The sequence below is a fragment of the Nycticebus coucang genome, chromosome 4 (assembly GCF_027406575.1).
Source record: "Nycticebus coucang isolate mNycCou1 chromosome 4, mNycCou1.pri, whole genome shotgun sequence".
Classification (NCBI taxonomy): Eukaryota; Metazoa; Chordata; class Mammalia; order Primates; family Lorisidae; genus Nycticebus; species Nycticebus coucang.
The window spans coordinates 51,549,824-51,574,882 of NC_069783.1; positions in this window are offsets into that span (position 1 = coordinate 51,549,824).

A 25,059-nucleotide genomic window follows, 5' to 3' on the forward strand; every position below is an offset into this window, starting at 1 on the left:
GACTATAGGGGTGCCTCCTGAATACCCTTTAGAGTAACATTTACTATTACAGCTTTTAGGGTCGGTGCCTGTAGCTCAGGAGGAGCTGGCAGGTTCAAATCCAGCCCAGGTCAAAAAGTATCTGGGCATTGTGGCAGTGACCTGTAGTCCCACTACTTGAGAGCTGAGACAAGGGAATGTCTTGGGTCCAGGAATTTGAGGTTGCTGTGAGCTGTGACGTCACAGCACTCTACCCAGGGTGACAGCTTGAGACTCTGTCTCAAAAAAATTATAGCTTTTAAATTCTGTATAAATGATATTGTATTTCTCTCTCTCTCCATTTATAAATGGATGTGTCACTTCCATAGGACACTTTCTGCAACTTGCTTTGTTCTACTTAACTTTTGAAATTTGACTGGGTTGATGTACATAGCTCCAGTTAATTCATCTTAACCACTGAATAGCAACAAAATGCTGCAGCGAGATGTGTATACTTCAGACATTAGGGAGAGCCTCTCTCATGTATAAACATAGATGGGAAATTATTTGGCTATAGGAAAGTAGCATTTTCAACAACTAGCACTACAAAGAGACTGAATCAATTTACAGACTTCTTAGTGGTCCATGTAAGTCCCTATTGTTCTACTTTCTTGACAATACTTAATATGAATTTATACTTTTTACCAATCTAGTGAAAGTTATATTTTATCATGGTTTTATTTGCATTTTTCTAATTACCCACAATGCTAAGCAACTTTGCTTCTGGTCCTTGGCGAGTCAATGTTCTTTGTGTGTGAATTGCCTGTTTATCTAATTTTGTTTCTCTTCAGTTTCTGGTTTTATTTTCTTTATTTTTGCTTTATGTATTCTGATACAAATCATTTAAGCTTCCTCAAAGTGTTGCTTATCCTATAACTTCATTCAGACTTTTGCACTAATGTAGTTGAATTTACAAATACTATCCTTGATGGTTTGTGCTCAGTCTATCTAGTCTAAACATATTTTCCCTGCTGTGGAGTCATGAAAATAGTTTTTATTTTCTTCTAAAAGTTAAAAAATGTTGGTTTCACATTTATTTTTCTAATCGCCTTGGGGTATAGCCTTGTACATGTGGGGTAGAAACCATGTGTTATTTTTTAACCACAAAGATAAGCTTTTCCCAGCACCATTTCTTAAGTACTCCAGTATGTCTCTGTTGATTTACAATGTCACCTCCATCATTCATCATATTTTTGTATTTGAATGGTTCATTTCAGAGCTATTATGTTTCATTATTCCATTTAATACTTAAAATAAAGCCATACTACTTTTTGCATTGATTGTTATCTTTTATAATTACACTTGATGCTTGTTAGGGAAGAACTCTCATCATGTTCCTCTTCTTCAAAAACTGCCTTAAATTGTATTGGGCGTTTTACTCTTCAATGTGTATTTTAGAACTAGTTTGCTTAGCAAAATTCTTACTGAGGTTTAGATAGAAATTACATTAAATTTATACGTTAATTATGTGAAAATGTTCACATTAAGTGATCTCACATGAAAATTCTATATCTTTCTACTTAATCGGATCTTAAAACCTTCTACAATAACATTTCATATTTTTCTCAAAAATCTTGACTATTTTGTTATATTTATTTCTAGTTATTTAGCTCTTTGTTCTGTGAGCACTGGAAAAGAATATATATTCTGTACATTTGGGTTATAAAATGTTAAATATATTTCATATTAAGCTTGTTTTCTTTTTCAAACATTCTTAAGTTTACTAATTTTTGAATGGTTTCCTCCTCCATTTCACATGGGCATAATAAAATCTTTCACTCTGATTATGGATTTTTCAAATTTGCCTGTGCTTCTGTACATGAGGACAGAAATCCTCAATTCTTTGTTCATTTTTCCTCCTCAGTGTTCAAAATGTCCCAGCATCTACTGAAGTGGATGCAGAGAAAAACAGATGCTTAAAAGCTACTGGTGAGAATACAAATTAGTACAACCTCTATGGAAAACAGTACAGAGATTCCTCAAAGAAATAAATGTAGACTTATTATTTAATCCAGCAATCCTACTAGTGGGTATTCACTCAAAGGAAAAGAAGTCATTTTATCAAAAAGACACCTGCACTTGAATGTTTATTGCAGCACAATTCACAATTGCAAAGATGCAAAATCAATTGGTGAGTTGTAGTGGGCAGCGCCTGTGGCTCAGTGACTAGGGTGCCGGCCCCATATACCGAGGGTGGCAGGTTCAAACCTCACCCTGGCCAAATTGCAACAAAAAGATAGCTGGGTGTTGTGGTGGGCACCTGTGGTCCTAGCTACTTGGGAGGCTGAGGCAAGAGAATTGCCTAAGCCCAAGAGCTGGAGGTTGCTGTGAGCTGTGATGCTACAGCACTCTACCGAGGGTGACAAAGTGAGACTCTGTCTCTAAAAAAAAAAAAAAGAAAAGAAAGAAAAAGAAAGAAAATGTGAGTAATACTATATACAGGCAGTCTCCTAGTTCTAAACAAGTTAGGTTCTGTAGGTTTGTTCCTACGTTAAATATGTATGTAAGTTGGAACAGGTATATTTACCTATTACACGTAATAGCACCCATCCATAAGGGGCAAGCATAGGTAAGTCAGATGTTAGTAACTCAGGAACATTCTATAATAGCCTCCATTCATAAGAGTTAAATGTAAGTTGGATGTTTGCAACTCGGGGACTGCCTGTATATATACACATACACATAAAAATACATACATACACATCATGGAATAATAATCACAGAAATGAATGAAATCATGTCTTTTGGAGCAATTTGGATGGAACTGGGATCATTATCCTAAGTCAAGTATCTTAGAAATGGAAAAACAAACACAAGTACTCACTAGTAACTGGGAACTAAACAATGGGCACAAAGAAATGTAAAGGAAACAAGAAGGGGGGAGAACAGGAGGGGGTGAGGGGTAAAAATTTATCAGCTACAATGAACATGGTGACAGGCATCCTGAAACCAAACATCATCACTATACCAGGTATCCATGTAACAAAATCATTTGTACTTCCTTAATATTTTGAAATTAAAAAAGAATATATCTAGTATCTAGCAGACATTAAATAATTGTTTAATGTCTTTAAATGATTATCTTACAGTGTGGCTCAAGGAGTAGGGCGCTGGTCCCATATGCCGGAGGTGGCGGGTTCAAACCTAGCCCCGGCCAAAAACCACAAAAAAAAAAAGATAAAATATCATTTCTCCCTGTACATTATTTTTTGCCTTGAATTTTATTTTGTCTTATATCAATCTTGACACAACAGCTTTCTTTTAATTTGTACTTTATGATACATCTTTTTCCATTCCTTTATGCTCAAACTTTGTGTTGGTTTTGTTTTGGAATTTTCATTTGTTAATATTCTATGGTACAGTATTTTAAAATATTTGATAATCTGAATTACAATGTGTTGATTATCTGACTTCGAACATACTAATATACCTGGTTTATTAAACTATCTCTGTTTTTATTTTACATTATTAAAACTGATTAAGTATCATATTTTCCCTTTATTGGTAGGATGCCGAAGATTATACATCTATTCTTTTAGTAATTATATTTAATTTTTTCGTGGTAAAATGTATACAATATAAAACTTACTATCTTGAACTATTTTTAGGTGCACAGTTCAGTGACAGTAAGTACTCCATCTCCAAAATGGTTTTCATCTTGCGAAACTGAAATGCTCAATCCAGTTCATTGACAAAAATACCCTCATACTGTTGTGCAGCCGTCACTACCATCTATCTCCAAAATGCTTTTCATCATGCAAAACTGAAACTCGAAGTCCATTAAACAATAATTTCCCCTTAGCCTTTATCCCAGGCCTTGGCAACCATCATTCTACTTTTTGTCTGTCTCTATGAATTTATCTCTTGTAGGTACCGCATACTGCATATAAATGAAATCATACAGTATGTCTTTTTGTAATTGGCTTATTTCATTAGCATCATGTTCTCAAGATTGGTTCATCCATACTGTAGTAAGTAGAAGAATTTCCTTTCTTTTTAAGGTTGGATGATATTCCATTGTATGTATATACCATATTTCACTTATCATCTATTGGTGGACATTTGGATTACAAATAACATTGCTATGAACATATGCTATATGCAAATACCTCAAGACACTGCTTTCAATTCTTTGAGGTATACCCAGAAGTGGAATTTCTGTACTTTATGATAGTTCTATTTTATTTTTTTGAGGAGTCACCATATTGTTTTCCACAGTAGTTACACCATTTTACATTCCCACTAACAGTGCTCAAGGGTTAAAATATCTCCACATTCTCACCAGCATTTGTTATTTTCTTTTATTTTCAGTAGTAGCCATCCTAATGGGCATGAGGTAGTAATAGTCCTTACATTTTTGGCACTCATACCTAACTAGACATTGTGATAACAAAGCAAAGGTTATTCTAAATTTCCATTTCACCCCAAGTATGTCACAGACCTACGAATAGCATAACTATGCATTGAAGATTATTCTCTTGCCTCTTTTCATTCTCATACAATATTTTATATTCATTGTTAAAGGTTATTTTATAGTCAATAGATATTTTATACATGTTATTAATTCCTATGCTAAACCCATTTTTTCTCCCAAATTAGTTTTAATAAAAGTTTAAACTCCCAATTGTTATAGGTCTGAAAATAATACCTGTATAATACCAATATAATGACACAGCTAAAAATAAAAGTCTAGGCTTAACATCATTTTATTGCATCACTCAGAAGCCACTGCTCTATTTTTTTCTAGTATCTTCTGGTGTTGAGAAGTCACCTGTCCATCTAAGTAGCATTTTTTTTGAAGGAAGCCAACCTCGTATTTCTGAATTCCTTTAAGAGTTTCTCCTTGTTAATGACATTCTATAGTTTCACAGTGATCTGTCAAATCATAGATGTGTCCAATTCAATTTATTTTAAAATATTTCAATGGCTATACTTTTCATTTTCTAATACTTCTCTTTTACCATAAGCACCTATCTTTATTTCTGCTTATATTTTTATAGCATCATGCTTTTTGATAATTATCTTAGAATATTCTAGATAACTTATTTTAAATCCATTGTGCTACTACCATATAAGAACAGTTTCTTTAAGAATAGATTTATCTTCTCAGTGTTGATGGATTGTCTTTTAGAACACGTTTTGCAATTTTGCTGTGTAAGCTCCTTTTGAATATTTACTTTCTGTTTTCTGATGTTTTTTTCACTTTTCACCTTTCCCTGTGTTTTCTCCCTCCACAATGGGAGGATATGAAGTTGTCTTCTAAATCCTCAGGACCCTTAGATCTTCTAACAGAATCTTGGAGCTACACTTCCTATCGTGATGTTGGTGAAATTGCACATCCGCTAGTAAGCCAGGACATAGCTTTGTCCTGGGTGGAAGAATGTGCGGGACCTTCCATTTCTGTACTTCAGCTGCTTGCTTAAATTCTGTTATGGATTGAATGTTTGTTTCCTCCCCCAAATTCATTTGTTCAAGTTCTAACCCCCCATGTGACAGTATTAGGAGGCAAAGCCTTGGAAGGTGACTAGGTTATGAGGGTACAGTCTTCATCAATAGGATTATTGCCCTTAAAAGGGGGACCCCCAAAGAGCTCTCTCTCTTCCTTGTGAGGGTACCTAGAAATGTCAGCAGTCTGCAACCCAGAAGAAGGTCCTCATCAGAACTGGACCATGCTTGCAAACTTAATTCAGACTTCCAGCACCTAAAACTGTGAGAAATAAATACATGTTGTCAATAACCACCCAGTCTCAGGTTTGGGTAGAGCAGCTCAAACTGATGAAGGCCTACCCAATGCCTCATGTACTGGCAGCATTTTTTTTGTTGTTGTTTCCCCAGAGCCTGCTTCCATTAGCCCTCTGCACAGTCCCTGGATTCAAGCAAGGAGTCTTTTTCATAGCTCCACACCCCATGGTGTACTTTTAGTCCCCTTTCTCCTTCAAGAAACGAACAAAATACAAGTTTCTCTTTGAAGTCCAAAGCCAGCAGGTATGTGGTCCAGCTACATTCACCATTTTCTATTCCACTTATTTTTCAGATCAATGGAGATTCTTTTCTTTTGTTAGTGTTTTTCAGTTTGTTTGAACAGTAATGCATTTTATCATTTTGTCTGCTCACCGTTTACCCATGTATTTGAACAGAGGATGTATTACATTATTAACTCAGGATGCTGTCTTGACCAGAAGTCGACTTTATAACTCTAAGAGGGGAGTTCACTTTCTCAATTATTTTTTTTCTAGACTTTATTTGCATTTAAAATTCATTGGATAGAGTTGTGCTGCCAGTTTACAAATTTACCAAAATACAATATTGTTATTTCTACAGTAGTATAATTGTTATTGAGAATGTCATGAGGAATTTTGTCAACTTCTCTGATATCCAAAACTAGCTTATTCTAGTTCTTTACATTACTGAAAATAAATTACTTAACTTTGACCTGTTACTCTTCATGAATTCCACGGTTTGTAATCTTTTTCCATAATTTGACCAGAAGGAATATCAACTTTGTAAAACCATTTTCAAGCCACTTAAAAATAGTACATGAAATACTATTTAGGCGCTGGTCCCATATGCCGGAGGTGGCGGGTTCAAGCCCAGCCCCGGCCAAAAAAAAAAAAAAAAAAAAAGAAATACTATTTATTACACTAAGAACTCTACAAGGACTTTTTTCCCTAGAGTGTCTCCCAAAATTTGTAATTCTTTAAAATCTGCAAATGGTCATTTTCCTATCACTGCACCTTCATTAAACTTCCCTTCCCAAAAGTATTATTTGGTTCTGAAGAAGTTATTTTATTCAAAAGATTACGGTGCTCCCAGTTATTCATCATAAGCTTTTATTTTTAACTATGTTTGCCTAGTCTATACTTGTCATTTTAAAAGTTGTCCTCCTTGATAAGGAAGGAAAAAGCATAACAGAAATTGAATAATTAAGCTTAATCACACATCTACACAGGATAGCATCTTTCTTCACTGGTATCTTTATCCTTTTAACTTTTTCTAGCCTCAACCATACTAAAAGTATTTCTGTCAGTCTTCTTCATTTTTGCCTCTTTTCTATACCTTATATTTTTATGTGTGCTCATTCAAGAGCTTCTAATAGAGTTAAATTAGTTTTTATCAATTAGTATGTATCATAATAATTAAATATACAAATAAATAAAATAAATCAAGCAAGAGAAGGCAGAAAGACTATGCAAGTAATTTCATGACAAAAGAGAAGTTCCCAAAATCTTGGTAACTATTGGCTTTTATAAAGGATGTCTGTCTCTTTACAAAATGTTTGAGCTTCTAATTAAAAAGAAAAAATCTTGAACAAGCCTGACCAACTGGCTAAACTCTCAAATTTCACACATAAGTTACCTTTAAAATGTCAAGGAAACTTATTAAATAGTAGGAGTAGTAATAATGATATCAACATCTAACATTTCAAAACGCATTCACCACAGAGCTCTTCATTAAGCACTTTACATGCAGTATATCACCAAATCCTTAAAAGAACTCTGAGGTAGGGTACTGAGTTTAATGGTGTTTCCAAAAAGTTCATCTCCACCTTGAAACTCAGAATGTGAATGAACTTATTTAGAAATATGGTCTTTGCAGATGTAATTAGCAAGGTGAGGTCACACTGGATTAGGATGAGCCTAATCCTAACCCTAGTGTCCTTACAGAGAAAACAGGATCCACGGTGACACACGGTAGAAAGCCATGTGAAGATGAAAAGGCACAGACCACAGTGATAGATCTACAGCCAAAAACATTAAGCATTTCCAGAAAATGCCAGAGCAATCAGGAAGGGGGTAAGAAGGCTCCTCCGGTAGAGCCTGCAGTGGAGGTATGGCCCTGCTGACATATTGATTGCAGACTTCTACTATCTGAAATGGAGAGGGATTAAATTTCAGTAGTTTGAAGCTACTGAGGTTTTGGTATCTTATTATGGGAGTCCTAGGAAACTAGTGCAGGGAGGCACTTCCTGTTGTTCCATTTTAGAGGTGAAAAACAAATTCCAGAAGGCTAGGTAAACCATCCAAGATCAAATGGCTTATAAACAGCAAAACTAAAATGAAAACCCAAGACATCTGACCTCACATCCAGGTATCCAGGGATGTGTGCATGTGTGTGCGTGCGTGCGTGCATATGAAAGAATGAGAGAGAGTCGGAGACATAAATGTGTATGTACATATATAAATATACACAGACATGTTTACATACAAACACATGCAATTACAAATCAGCATAAAGTTGTATAAAAATGAGTTCTGTGGAAGTTCAGAGGCAGACCAAAGCTTTGCAGAATAATTTCATCAGAGTTTTTTCACCATGCAGACAAAACTTGGGTCAGGCCTTAGTTTTTGATAGAATTAAATGAAAAAATGCTCATCACCTCTAATTATTAGAGTACTGCAAATCAAAACCACTTTGAAATATCACCCACATCATAAGGTCCCACATCACAAGGTCCCAAAGCAACAAAGAGTGCAAAGAGAGGGAAGACTCCTGCATGGCTGGTGGGACTACAAACTAGTACAGCCTTCATGGAAAGAAGTATGGAGGGTCCTCAAAGAACTAAAAGTGGGCCTTCCATTTGATCTTGCAATCCCATTATTAGGTATCTTCAGCAACTTTCTTTTAATAAACATCCACTAACCATGGACTGGTTCTGACTGATTCACAGAGGTTGTGCCCTTGAGTGCGTTTGTGTCCGGAAAGACCTTTTGACATGTAGGGACTCATATAATACAGTTAATTGTTAAGTCTCTACCCCCAAATTAAACATCAGGACAGCCTTCATGAATATCCATAGTTCCTCCTGTAACCAACTAGTTAACCTTCATGAATATCCATAGTTCCTCCTCTGTACCTGGTTAACCTGTTAGCCTAAATTCCTGTCTTACCCATCCCACCCTCAAAGCACCTGCCTCTAGTCTTCTACAGGAGTCTACATTTTCTAAACTGGCAAAATGGCCACTTTGCAGGCTGTACCCTCTGTAAGAAATAAAGCACTCCTCCACAGATGTATAGGTGTCATGCTTTTTAAGTTAACAAATACATTTTCCTCAGAAAAATAGCAATTGGATCGGTTAAAGGAAAACAAACTAATTTTGTTTTAGGTTACTAAGTATTTCCATAAATTTATCTAACTTATTAGTAATCAAAAATGAGACTGGCATATTTCAAAACTTGCCTAGCAAACCAATCTTTCATATGTGTGCACATGACTAATCAGGAGAGTGATAATCAGATTTCCAAAAGAAACGCTTACCTAGTCAACAATAACAAGATGTCATATATTATAGAATGCTCCCTCTTTTCCAAAGACCATAAAATAGATTTGTTCATTTCTTAGAACCATTACATTAGTAATGTACTCTGAGAATTTTACCTTTTTACAAAATCACTCCAAAGTTGCATCCAACCGCCTAATTGACCTTGACTGGCAGAATAAAAAACTGCCATTGCCAAAATATATTTCTGTAATATAAGAAATTTTTCTCTAAGCTCCTGTCTCCTAAAGTCATGAGAGCAATGTAATGCAGATCTTATTACACTGGACAATATCTGGCTTCTAAGGGATTTGAAACATTGACCTCATGAAACATGCCAGAATGACAAGAGGAGGCGATGTGATAATCAATCCCACACAGGGTTCTGCAGAAGGCTTTGTGATCCAAATCCCTCTCTACATTGTAAAATGATATAGAATTCTCCTCTCCATCCTGTCACCATAACAACCATATCTTAACACTTTGTCTAATATCAACAAATAAAACAATCACCAGACTTACAGGGTTTTACTTAGAAATTGTGGTGAAGGTGAAAAATCCAAGTTCTAACTGATTATGAATCTATAGTTTTAAAATAAAAGGTTAGAAGGTGAGGCTGTTTCCTAGAAAGACGTAATTTTGAATTATTTCTTACATATGTTTCTCTATCACCTAATCTCTACATGTCATTTGTTTCCCTGTTCCACAAATACCACCACCCCCCCACAAAATACTTAAACATCCTGTCAACAATACCAAGACTGCACAAATGACATTTTCAATTAAAAAAAAGTTCCTATCAAAATCAATGTCTTACTTCACCACTGACTATTTGATAAGTTGACTGACAGATTGGGAGCTGGAACTATTGTCTTTACATCCATTTTTATTTTTTATTTGAGGATATAAGTGTGTTGTGCTAATCAAATAAAAATACCACAACAAAAGTTTTCCATGAAGTGAACAGAAAATTCACACATGGAGTTCACACTTGAGGTTTTCCTCTTACTATTTTTCAAAATCCACTGAAACAAATACATACTTATTTCTACAATTAATTTAATCCTGACTATGGTGTAGATTTCTTGGAGTTCAGAAGTATATCTCAAAGTATTTTTATGTTCTCCATGATATCAACACTCCATGATATCAACTCCATGATATCAGTCTAGCTGATACACAATGGAATCAGAGGAGACATTCATTACTTAGAAAGGGAAAACTGCTTTTGGCTCTGTGGCCTGGTATTTTTCAAAATAAGGAAAAATTCTTCACAACCTTGAAGTAAGGACATTCCAAAGGAAGAATTTAAAGACAATTTCCATGTTTTCCTAATAAGCCACTTATGTTCTCTTTGCTTTGTACTTTAGAAATTCACCCCAGTAGTTTACTTTCAAATGCTAACCTAAATGACAGCCCCATCATTCAGACCCTGAGTGTAGGTGGCAGGTATTCAAGTAAGGCTGGGAAAGAAACCTCTACATTTCTTCACTTTGTAAAGGTTTTCATAAAATAGTTCCTTTATTAAAGGATCTATTGCTATGCACATACACAAAAAAGAAAAGCAACATCATATTATGTTCCAATTATTGTTTTAATTGTGAAAGTACAAGCATCCAACTGAATTCTGAAAATAACTTCTCTTACATTTCTATGCCTCACTTTTCTATGAATTCATTTCAAAAGTAATCTCTCAGAGAGGGAGGAACAAGATGGTGGCCGAGTAACAGCTTCCTTGCAACTGGGTGAGTCTGGGGAGACAAGACTCAGGCATCTCTGGCTGGTGGGATCTGCCTACAGTCATCCCTTTGAGGACACAGGGAGTCAGTGAGAGACTTCTGGATCCCAAGACAACTACAAAAGCAGTGGAAAACTGGCAAGTGGTTGCATATGTTCATTCGGTCTAATCCCACCGGCAGCTGTAAATTCAGCAGCAGTGAGATTGCAAACTGGAAAGGCCTTACCTGTGAACTGTTATGGTGTTTTTGGACTTGACACTCACTTGAACTGCCTTGGGAGAGCTTGGGCAGGAGTACGGAGAACTTTAGGCATTGTCTAGGGCCCCAGACTGAGGAACTGAGCCCAACAGAGCTAATACTGTTCGGCTATGGGCTGTGCAGAGCCATTGTGAAAGAACTGCCCTGGCAAGCTCCACCCTCAGGGTCTCAGAGCAAGGATCAGTCGGGAGCTAGTGATCTAGTGACTGAGCAGCCTAAAGGCAGGAACTGAGCAGCCTTACAGCCTTAGCCCTCAGGGGCAGAATGAGACCAGTTTTGGCACACGGGGTAAGTAGATAGCCCCTTCAGCAGTGATCCCAGCAACAAGCACTTTCCTGGGAAGACTTCTGCTTAGCCAAGACTAGCAGTTTAAAGTGACTTTTTAAGAGGGCTGAGGAGAGATTTAGGCTCTCCACCCCGCAGGGTTTGAGAAATCAGCAGAGGCCTCCAGTCGTATCACCATTGTGATTAACATCTCATACTCCAGAAGACCACCTGTTGCCCAGACAATATTTAGCAAGATATATATACTGCTTTGTTTTTGTTCTTGGATTTTGGTTTTTTTGTTGTAGTTGTTGCTGTTATTGTTTTTGTTGTTTAATTTCAACCTTTTCCATATAGACTTTTCTTTCTTTTTTTTTATTTTTCTAGTTTAAATATAATTTCCCATTGTTGCCTCTCTCAATAATTAGAACTTCATATTTGCTAGTGTTTCTACCCTTATTATTTGGTTTTCCCCCCAATTTTATCCCATAAAGTATTCTGTTTGCTTGATTTTGTTTGATTTATAGCATTTTTGTCTTTCCTGTCTACTTGGTGGAGGTGGGGTACTGTGTCCAAACAGACTTGAAAAGAGCTGCAGACCTCAACAGAACCACCCAAACCAGCATGCCCAGAAGTTGGGGGTTTTTAAAGACAGGGTCAAAGTACCCTACTATACACCTATATTGCTCTGTGCCTCTCTTCTTTTGTCAATGTTCCCTTTTACCCAGCTCGTCTCCTTTCTCTTTTTTCTTTTCTTTCTTTCTTTCTTTTTTTCTTTTTTCTTCTTTCTTTTATCCCTTCTTGCTCTTCAATCTTCTCATCCTTCTGGTCTTGTACCAAAAGGACTCATCAAAACCCTAATCCAGAGGCATGGTAACTTAAAAAGCAAGATGAAGTGAAAGGAAAATTAGGGCAAGGAAACAGATAAAAGAAATCTCTCATGAGGAAGAATCAGCATAGAACTCCTGGCAACAGAAGAACAAGTCCAGAGCAACCCCCTCAAGGGACCATGAGGTAGATACTGCAGAGGATTCCACCTATAAAGAAATGATAGGAATGACAGAAAAGGAATTTAGAAGACACATGATAAAAACAATGAAGGAAATTATGGAAACAATGAAGGAAATTGCTGATAAAATAGAAAATAACCAAAAGGAAATCCAAAAACAGAATCAAATAAGAGATGAACTATATGAAGAATATAGAAACGGTATAGCGGAACTGAAGGAACTGAAGCAGTCAGTTAGGGAACTTAAAGATGCAATACAGAGTATCAACAACAGATCAGACCAGGCAGAAGAAAGAATCCCAGAGGTAGAGCACAAAGCTCTTGAGGTAACTCAGATAGTTAAAGAGACAGAAAAAGAAGAGAGAGAAAGTAGAATGTTCACTGACAGAATTATGGGACTTTATGAAGTGTTCCAACATACGAGTTATAGGCATCCCAGAAGGGGAAAAAGAATGCCCCAGGGGAATGGAAGCTATACTGGAGAATATTATAAATGAAAATTTCCCAAATATCACCAAAGATTCTGACACAATTCTTTCAGAGGGATATCAGACCCCAGGTTGCCTCAACTCTAACTGAGCTTCCCCAAAACACATTGTGATGAACCCATCCAAAGTAAAGACAAAAGAAAAGATTCTTCAAGCTGCCAGGAGTAAGCACCAGCTGCAAATCCATCAGGGTGACTGCAGACTTCTCTAATGAAACTTTCCAAACAAGAGGACAATGGTTATCTACCTTCAACCTACTTAAACAGAACAACTTCCGCCCAGATTTCTATATCCTGCTAAGCTAAGCTTTAAAATTGATGGAGAAATCAAATCATTACTGATATACAAACATTGAGGAAATTTGCCACAACAAGACCAGCTCTACAAGAAATACTTCAACCTGTTCTGCACACTGACCATCACAATGGATCAGCAGCAAAGTAAGAACTCAGCAATTAAAGAACAGAACCTAACTTCCACAATGATGCAAAAGATAAAACTAAGCAAGGGACTCTGACAAAATAAGATGAATAGAACACTACCACACTTATCAATTATTTCAATAAATGTAAATGGCTTAAATTCCCCACTGAAGAGGCACAGATTGGCTGACTGAATTAAAAAACACAAGCCATCCATTTGCTCTCTGCAGGAAACACACCTGGCTTCAAAAGACAAATTAAAACTCCAAGTTAAGGGTTGGAAGACAATTTTTCAGGCAAATGGAATTCAGAAGAAAAGAGGAGTTGCGATCTTATTTTCAGATATATGTGAATTTAAAGCAACTAAAGTCAAAAAAGACAAAGATGGTCACTTTATATTGGTCAAGGAAAAAATACAACAAGACGACGTGTCAATTCTAAATATTTATGCACCCAGTGTAAATGTTCCCAGATTCTTGAAACAGACCTTACTCAATCTGAGCAATATGACAACTGATAATACCATAATGACAGGGGACTTTAATACTCCTCTTACAGAGCTGGACAGATCCTCAAAACAGAAATTAAATAAAGATATAAGAGATTTAAATGAGACCCTAGAACAACAGTGCTTGATAGATGCATATAGAACACTCCATCCCAAAGAACTGAAATTTTACCTTGTATCTTCTCAGACCGCAAGGCACTAACAAAAGGTAGAACTCAACCTTAACAAAAATGTTCAATCCCACACAAAGGCATGGAAATTAAACAACCTTCTGTTGAATGACAGTTGGGTGCAGGAAGAAATAAAACAGGAAATCATTAACTTCCTTGAGCACAGCAATGATGACACAAGCTACCAAAATCTGTGGGATACTGCAAAAGCAGTTTTGAGAGGAAAATTTATCGCTTTAAGTGCCTACATTCAAAAAACAGAAAGAGAGCACATCAACAAACTCGCAAGCCATTTCATGGAATTGGAAAAAGAAGACCAATCTAAACCTAAACCCAGAAGAAAAGAAACATCCAAAATCAAATCAGAGATCAATGAAGTGGAAAACAAAAGAATCATTCAGAAAATTAATGAAACAACTAGTTGCTTTTTTGAAAAAATAAATGAAATAGATAAACCTTTGGCCAAACTAACTACAAATAGAAAAGTAAAATCTTTAGTAACCTCAATTAGAAATGATAAAGGGGAAATTACAACTAATGCCAGAGATACAAGAGATCATCTCTGAATACTACCAGAAACTCTATGCCCAGAAATTTGACAATATTTGGATGAATATTTGGAATCACACCCTCTCCCTAGACTTAGCCAGGAAGAAATAGAGCTACTGAACAGACCAATTTCAAGCACTGAGATCAAAGAAACAATAAAAAAGTTTCCAACAAAAAAATGCCCTGGTCCAGATGGCTTCACACCAGAATTCTATTAAACCTTCAAAGAAGAGCTTATTCCTGTACTGCAGAAATTATTCTAAAAAAATTAGAAGGAATCTTCCCCCAATGAATGCTATGAAGCAAACATCACCCTGATACCAAAACCTGGAAAAGACCCAACTAAAAAGGAGAATTTCAGACCAATTTCACTAATGAATATAGACGCAAAAATTCTCAACAAAATCCTAGCCAATAGATTACAGCTTATCATCAAAAAAGCCATACATCAAGATCAAGTAGGTTTCATCCCAAGGATGCAAGGCTGGTTTAACATATATAAGTCCATAAACGTTATCCACCACATTAACAGAAGCAAAAATAAAGACAATATGATCCTCACAATAGATGCAGAAAAAGCATTTGATAAAATTGAGCATCCTTTTCTAATTAGAACACTGAAGAGTATAGGCATAGGTGGCACATTTCTAAAACTGATTGAAGCTATCTATGACAAAACCCACAGCTAATATTTTACTGAATGGAGTAAAACTGAAAGCTTTTTCTCTTAGAACTGGAACCAGACAAGGTTGTCCTCTGTCACCATTACTATTCAAAATAGTGCTGGAAGTTCTAGCCAATACAATTAGGCAAGACAAAGAAATAAAGAGAATCCAAATGGTAGCAGAGGAGGTCAATCTCCCTCTTTGCTGAAGACATGATCTTATACTTAGAGAATCCCAATGACTCAACCACAAGACTCCTGAAGTTACCAAAAAATACAGTAATGTCTCAGGATATAAAATCAATGTCCACAAGTCAGTAGCCTTTCTATATGGCAATAACAGTCAAGATGGGAGGCTAATTAAGGACACAACTCCCTTCACCATAGTTTCAAAGAAAATGAAATACCTAGGAATATACCTAACAAAGGAGGTGAAGGACCTCTATAAAGAAAATTATGAAATCCTCAGAAAGAAAATACCAGAGGATATTAACATGTGGAATAACATGTCATGTTCATGGATGGGAAGAATCAACATTCTTAAAATGTCTATACTTCCCAAAGCAATCTACCTATTCAACGCCATTCATATTAAAATACCAACATCATACTTTCAAGATTTGGAAAAAATGATTCTGCGTTTTGTATGGAACCAGAAAAAAACCTTTATATCTAAGGCAGTGCTTAGTAATAAAAATAAAGCTGGGGGTATCACCATACCAGATTTTAGGCTGTACAACAAAGCCATAGTGGTCAAGACAGCATGGTACTGGCACAAAAATAGGGTCACAGATATTTGGAATCAAATAGAAAACCAGAAAATGAAAGTAACAACTTACAACCACCTAATCAATAAACCAAACAAGAACATACCTTGGGGGAAAGACTCCCTATTCAATAAATGGTGTTGTGAGAACTGCATGTCTACCTGTAAAAGACTGAAACTGGATGCACACCTTTCTCCACTCACAAAAATTGATTCAAGGTGGATAAAGGACTTAAATTTAAGGCATGAAACAATACAAATCATCAAAGAAAGCATTGTAAAAACACTGAAAGATATTGGCCTGGGGAAAGACTTCATGAAGAAGACTGCCAATGCAATTGCAACAACAACAAAAACAAACAAATGGGACTTAATTAAACTGAAAAGCTTCTGTACAGCTAAGGAGACAATAACCAAAGCAAAGAGACAATCTACATAATAGGAAAGGATATTTGTGTATTTTCAATCAGACAAAAGCTTGATAACTAGGATCTATAGAGAACTCAAATTAATCCAATTAAAGACAGACAAATGGCTAACAAACATACGAAAAATGTTCATCATCCCCCCTATATATTTAGAGAAATGCAAATCAAAACCACCCTGAGATACCATCTAACCCCAGTGAGAATGGCCCACATCACAAAATCTCAAAACTGCAGATGCTGGCGTGGATGTGGAGAGAAGGGAACACTTTTACACTGTGGGACTGCAAACTAGTACAAACTTTTCAAAGCACTCAAGCTAGACCTCCCATTTGATCCTGCAATCCCATTACTGGGCATCCACCCAGAAGGAAAATAATTCTTTAATCATAAGGACTTTTGCACTAGACTGTTTATTGAAGCTCAATTTACAATCACCAAAATGTGAAAATAGCCTAAATGCCCACCAACCCAGGAAAAAAATTAACAAGCTGTGGTATATGTACACCATGGAATACTATTCAGCCATTAAAAAAAAAATGGAGACTTTACATCCTTTGTATTAACCTGGATGGAAGTGGAACACATTATTCTTAGTAAAGCATCACAAGAATGGAGAAGCATGAATCCTATGTACTCGATTTTGATATGAGGACAATTAATGACAATTAAGGACACGGTGGGGGTAGGTGGGGGTCGGAGAGAGTGGAGAGCAGAGAAAGAAAGAAGGAGGGAGGGGTGGGGAAAGGAAAAACAGAGAGGGAAGGAGGGGTGGGGCCTTGGTGTGAGCCACACCTTTTGGATGCAAGACATGATTGCAAAAGGGACTTTGCCTAACAAATGCAATCAGTGTAACCTGGTTTCCTGTACCCTCAATAAATCCCCAACAATAAAAAAAAAAAAAAAGTGGGCGGTGCCTGTGGCTCAGTGAGTAGGGTGCCGGGCCCCATATACTGAGGGTGGTGGGTTCAAAAACCCAGCCCCGGCCGAACTGCAACAAAAAAAATAGCCGGGCATTGTGGCAGGCGCCTGTAGTCCCAGCTGCTCGGGAGGCTAGGGCAAGAGAATCACATAAGCCCAAGAGCTGGAGGTTGCTGTGAGCCTGTGACGCCATGGCACTCTACCGAGGGCAGTAAAGTGAGACTCTGTCTCTACAAAAAAAAAAAGTAATCTCTCAGAAAGCCAAGCCACTATTAGAGATGTCATATCCTTAAACAACCCTCATAATAAGTTCAGCACCACTATTTCCAATACTTAAACCTGTAAATTCACTTGAAACCAATTGAAGAAATAATTATAAAGCAATCACAATGGACTTTGAATCTGACACAAGTGGATTCTACTTATATTTCTTCTACTTACTAGCTCTAAACTTAGGCAAGTTACTCTGGACTCTATTTTTCTCATAGGTGAAATGTGAGGTAATTGATTCTACTTCATAGGGTGGTTGTGGAAATTAGTCTGGTAATATAGATTCAGCAACCTAGTATAAGACCTGACATACAGCATCAACTCAAGAAATGCTAACAATCTACATGTCAGGGAAGAGAAATGGGAGATGGAGCATGAGGAAGAAAGGGAGAAGTGAGAGAAGGGATTCTCAACAAGGGCACCATGTTCTTCCTCAGAGAAATAACAAAGGTGTCAGAGGTGTTCTGCCACAGGCAACTCATTTAGTCGGTATTCACATGTGATTTCATTAACTAAGTGAATGAAGGAAAAGAAAAGAACTAAAGGACAAAGAAAAGGGACAGGAAAGAGATGGGGGGAAGGGAAAAAAAGAATTACATGACTTAACTCACACACATAGTAAGAAAAAGTAAACTACAAACCATCAGAGCACTGTCACCAGCAACAGTAAAAGCCAGTAAATGCAGACTGGGTCAAATATAATTTGAAAGACTAAACTGGATAAACGTGATTCTAACAATGCCTGAGAACAATTTCCAAATCAAAGCAATTTGCCCACCTTTATAAAGTCACACAAGAGGTAAGGTAGCTGCACATGTGAATACAGGAACCCACCACCCCTTCACTGCTGATGCGCAAGTGTTTCAATCTACAGTAATCCCATGCCTGGATCTTAGATCCTGGCATACTATGGGGAAAATAGTGTCTTTGTCCTATTTTATTTGACCTATTTTTTTCCTGGTTGAAAATTGTCATTGTGAGCCTATATGCTCTTTATACCAATCATATAAAGATGCATCTAAAGAAAAAGCCAGTGGTGCATCTTACAAGGGTATATGTGAAACTTGGTAAGTGTGGAATGTAAGTGTCTTGGCACAGTAGCTGAGAGAATGCCAGGAAGGCTATGCTAACCAGTGTGATGAAAGTGTGTCAAACAGCCTGTGAAGCTAGTGAATGGTGCCCCATGATCATATCAATGTACACAGCTATGGTCTAATAAAAAAAAAAAAAAGGGAACTATTTAAGAGGCACACTCGAAACAGAGTGGTTTGGAAAGAATCAAAGGAAGAAATAACCATTATAATTTCTCAGAAACCCAGGTTACTGTGACCCTACATTTCAATTACCATGCTGCCCTTAAGCATTGAAGATTATATACAAGTTCATTGTGCTTTTGATCATTGGAATCTACATTGATTCTTATTATTATCTCAGAAGAGTATTGAAACATTTATGACTTAGGCAACAGCTGTAACTCACAGATGATTTTCAAATGAGCTAAACATAGAGATTTGGAAAAAATTAATTATGAACACATGCAAATACATACAGAAAATTCAGTTCACCAAGTTTTAGGTGATGGTTGATTTTTATAAAATGTTTTCCTTTAATTGTATCTCATTTATTTAATGAATTATGCCTAATTTTCTGAGCTGCTTCCCATTACATTGGCTCATGTTTTATTATTGCTTAATGAACATGAGAAAATATTATGTTTTATCACTTCATTAATTAGAACCAAGTTCTTACTAAGATAATATAATTTATCTACTATATTAGAAATTAACCTGTTATTTTGCCACTCTTTTAGACTATGTAAACATATGGGAAAAATGGGGAGAGCATACCAGAATGAGACTTATTTAAAAAGAAGGAAGGAAGGGATAGACATAGTGGTCCTCAAACTGTGGCCCGTGGGCCACATGAGGCAGTGTGATTGTATTTGTTCCCATTTTGTTTTTCTTACTTCAAAATAAGATATGTGCAGTGTGCGTAGGAATTTGTTCATAGTTTTATTTTAAACCATAGTCTGGCCCTCCAATGGTCTGAGGGACAGTGAACTGGCCTCCTGTTTAAAAAGTTTGAGGACCGCTCAAGTCAGTCCTGGGCGTTGCTCCAGTTCCTCCGTCTCTTCTTCTGCATGGATCTTTAGTTGCAGCTACTTGGGAAGCTGAGGCAATTGGATTGCTTGAGCCCAGGAGTTCAAGGGTGCAGTGAGCCATGAGCACTACTGCACTCTCGCCTGTGCAGTAGAGCAAGATTCTGTCTTAAAAATAAAAAATAAAAGGCATCTGGGCACCGGGAGTCTGGGGATATAGGACTCCAGGCATCTCTGGCTGGTGGGATCTGCCTATCATCACCCCTGAGAGGATACAGGGAGTCAGCGAGAGACTTCTGGACACCAAGAGGAGGACTAAAACAGTGAAAAACCGGCAAGTGGTCGCGTGTGTTCAATCCGTCTAAACCCGCCCGCAACTGTAAGTTCAGTAGCAGCAAGACTGCAAACCAGAAAGGCCTTACCTATGAACTGTTTTGGTGTCTTTGGACTTGGCACTCAGCTGAACTGCCTTGGGGAGAGCCTGAGCGGGAGTGCGGAAAACTTTGGCCTTTGTCTAGGGCCCCAGTCTGAGCCGCTGAGCCAGACGGAGCTAATAGTGTTTGGCTCTTGGTCACAGACAGCCATTGTGAGCGATCTGCCCCGGCAAGCTCCGCCCTCAGGGTCGCAGAGCTGGAATTGGGTGGGAGCTGGTAACCCAGCGACCAAGTAGCCTAAGGGTGGGGTCTGAGCCGCCTTGCAGCCCTAACCCTCGGGAGCAGAGGGAGACCAGTTTTGACACACAGGGTAAGTGGATAGCCACTTCAGCAGTGATTCCAGTGACAAGAACTTCCCTGAGAAAGCTTCTGCTCAGTAAGTGAACAAGTTCAAAGTGCCTTTTAAGTGGGCTGAAGAGAGATTTAGGGTGTCTACCTGCTGGGGTTTGAGAAACTAGCAGCCTCCAGTCGTATCAGAACTGTGATTAACATCTCATACCTCAGAAGACCACGTATTGCCCAGACAATATTCAATAACATATACATACTGCTTTGTTTTTGGTTCTGTTTTTTTTGTTTTGTTTTGTTTTTTTGGTTTGGTTGTTTTTTTTTTTGTTTATTTTGATGTTGTGGATTGTTGTTTTGTTTCTTAAGTTCAACCTTTTCCATACAGATCCTTTTTCTTCCTCAATTTTTCTAGTTTAATTATAATTTCCCATTGCTGCCTATTTCAATAATTACAACTTCATTTTTCTTAGTGTTTCTACCGCTATTATTTGGTTGTTCCAGCCAATTTTATCCCGTAAAGTTTTCTGTTTGCTTGTTTGGGTTTGATTTAGAGCATTTTTGTCTTTCCCCTCTACTTGGTGGAGGTGGGGTACTGTGTCTGATCAGGTTAGCAAAGAGCTGCTGACCTCAAGGGAACCACCCACCTGGGCACCCCCAGAAGGTGCTTTATTTTCTAAGGTTGTATCAAAGTACCCTACTGTACACCTATATTGCTCTGTCTCCCTCTTTCTGTGCCTCTCTTCTTTTTGTCAATATTCCTTTTACCCACGCCCTCTCCTTTCTCTATTTTTCTTTTTTTTTCCTTATCACTCGGTCCTCCTTTCTTTCATCCCTTTTTGCTCTTAAACCTTCTAACCCTTCTGGTCCTGTAACCCTTAGTCCACAGGCACGAGAACTTAAAGAGCAAGAGGAAGTGAAAGGAAAATAAGGGCAAGGAAACAGATAAAAGAAATCACCCATGAGGAAGAATCAGCAGAAAACTCCAGGCAACATGAAGAACCAGTCCAGAACAACCCCGCCAAGGGACCATGAGGTAGCTACTGCAGAGGATTCCACCTATACAGAAATGTTAGGAATGACAGAAAGGGAATTTAGAATACACATGTTGAAAACAATGAAAGAAATGATGGAAACAATGAAGGAAACTGCTAATAAAGTGGAAAATAACCAAAAGGAAATCCAAAAACAGAACCAAATAAGAGATGAACGATATGAAGAATATAAAAAGGATATAGCAGAGCTGAAGGAAATGAAACAGTCAATCAGGGAACTTAAAGATGCAATGGAAAGTATCAGCAACAGGTTAGACCATGCAGAAGAAAGAATTTCAGAGGTAGAAGACAAAGTTTTTGAGATAACTCAGTCAGTAAAAGAGGCAGAAAAGAAGAGAGAGAAAGCAGAACGTTCACTATCACAATTAAGGGACTTTATGAAGTGTTCCAACATACGAGTTATAGGAATTTCAGAAGGGGAAGAAGAATGCCCCAGAGGAATGGAAGCCATACAAGAGAATATTATAAAAGAAAATTTCCCAAATATCACCAAAGATTCTGACATACTGCTTTCAGAAGGCTATCGGAACCCAGGTCGCCTCAACTCTAACGGAGCATCTGCAAGACACATTGTGATGAACCTGTCCAAAGTCAAGACAAAAGAAAAGATTCTGCAAGCTGCCAGGAGTAAGCGCCAGTTGACCTACAGGGGCAAATCCATCAGAGTGACCGCAGACTTCTCTAATGAAACTTTCCAATCAAGAAGACAATGGTCATCCACCTTTAATCTACTTAAACAGAACAATTTCCAGCCCAGAATTCTGTACCCTCCTAAGCTAAGCTTCAAAATTGATGGAGAAATCAAATCATTTACGGATATACAAACATTGAGGAAATTTGCCACAACAAGACCAGCTCTACAGGAAATACTTCAACCTGTTCTGCACACTGACCACCACAATGGATCAGCAGCAAAGTAAGAACTCAGAAATTAAAGGACAGAACCTAACCTCCACACTGATGCAAAAGATAAAACTAAGCAATGGACTCTCACAAAATAAGACGAATAGAATACTACCACACTTCTCAATTATCTCAATAAATGTTAATGGCTTGAATTCCCCACTGAAGAGACATAGATTGGTTGACGGGATTAAAAAACACAAGCCATCCATTTCCTGTCTGCAAGAAACACACTTGGCTTCAAAAGACAAATTAAAGCTCTGAGTCAAGGGTTGGAAGACAATTTTTCAGGCAAATGGAATTCAGAAGAAAAGAGGAGTTGTGATCTTATTTATAGATACATGTGGATTTAAAGCAACTAAAGTCAAAAAAGACAAAGATGATTACTTTATATTGGTCAAGGGAAAAATACAAGAAGAAGACATTTCAATTCTAAATATCTATGCACCCAATTTAAATGCTCCCAGATTCTTGAAACAGACCTTACTCAGTCTGAGCAATATGATATCTGATAATACCATCATAACAGGGGACCTTAACACTCCTCTTACAGAGCTGGAAAGATCCTCTAAACAGAAATTAAACAAGGATATAAGAGACTTATATGAGACCCTAGAACAACTGTGCTTGATAGACACATATTGAACACTCCATCCCAAAGATAAAGAATATACATTCTTCTCATCACCCCATGGAACATTCTCCAAAATTGATCATATCCTGGGACACAAAACAAATATCAACAGAATCAAAAGAACTGAAATTTTACCTTGTATCTTCTCAGACCATAAGGCACTAAAGGTGGAACTCAACTCTAACAAAAATGCTCGACCCCACCCAAAGGCATGGAAATTAAACAATCTTCTGTTGAATAACAGATGGGTGAAGGAAGAAATAAAACAGGAAATCATTAACTTCCTTGAGCATAACAACAATGAAGACACAAGCTACCAAAACTTCTGGGATACTGCAAAACCACTTTTGAGAGGAAAATTCATCACTTTAGATGCCTACATTCGAAAAACAGAAAGAGAGTGCATCAACAATCTCACAAGAGATCTTATGGAATTGGAAAAAGAAGAACAATCTAAGACTAAACTCAGTAGAAGAAAAGAAATATCCAAAATCAAATCAGAGATCAATGAAATTGAAAACAAAAGAATCATTCAGAAAATTAATGAAACAAGGAGTTGGTTTTTTGAAAAAATAAATAAAATAGATAAACCATTGGCCAGACTAACGCGGAATAGAAAAGTAAAATCTCTAGTAACCTCAATCAGAAATCATAAAGGGGAAATAACAACTGATCCCACAGAGATACAAGAGATCATCTCTGAATACTACCAGAAACTCTATGCCCAGAAATTTGACAATGTGAAAGAAATGGATCAATATTTGGAATCACACCCTCTCCCTAGACTCAGCCAGGAAGAAATAGAGCTCCTGAACAGACCAATTTCAAGCACTGAGATCAAAGAAACAATAAAAAAGCTTCCAACCAAAAAATGCCCTGGTCCAGATGGCTTCACTCCAGAATTCTATCAAACCTTCAAGGAAGAGCTTATTCCTGTACTGCAGAAATTATTCCAAAAAATTGAGGAAGAAGGAATCTTCCCCAACACATTCTATGAAGCAAACATCACCCTGATACCAAAACCAGGAAAAGACCCAAACAAAAAGGAGAATTTCAGACCAATCTCACTCATGAACATAGACGCAAAAATTCTCAACAAAATCCTAGCCAATAGATTACAGCTTATCATCAAAAAAGTCATTCATCATGATCAAGTAGGCTTCATCCCAGGGACGCAAGGCTGGTTTAACATACGCAAGTCTATAAACGTTATCCACCATATTAACAGAGGCAAAAATAAAGATCACATGATCCTCTCATAGATGCAGAAAAAGCATTTGATAAAATCCAGCATCCTTTTCTAATTAGAACACTGAAGAGTATAGGCATAGGTGGCACATTTCTAAAACTGATTGAAGCTATCTATGACAAACCCACAGCCAATATTTTACTGTATGGAGTAAAACTGAAAGCTTTTCCTCTTAGAACTGGAACCAGACAAGGTTGTCCTCTGTCACCTTTACTATTCAACGTAGTCCTGGAAGTTCTAGCCAATAATATTAGGCAAGACAAGGAAATAAAGGGAATCCAAATGGGAGCAGAGGAGGTCAAACTTCGTCTCTTTGCTGATGACATGATCTTATACTTAGAGAACCCCAAAGACTCAACCACAAGACTCCTAGAAGTCATCAAAAAATACAGTAATGTTTCGGGAGATAAAATCAATGTCCACATTGATAAAATCAATGTCCACAAATCAATGTCCACGAGTCAGTCAATCAATGTCCACAAGTAGCCTTTATGTACACCAATAACAGTCAAGATGAGAAGCTAATTAAGGACATAACTCCCTTCACCATAGTCTCAAAGAAAATGAAATACCTAGAAATATACCTAACGAAGGAGGTGAAGGACCTCTATAAAGAAAACTATGAAATCCTCAGAAAGGAAATAGCAGAGGACATTAACAAATGGAAGAACAT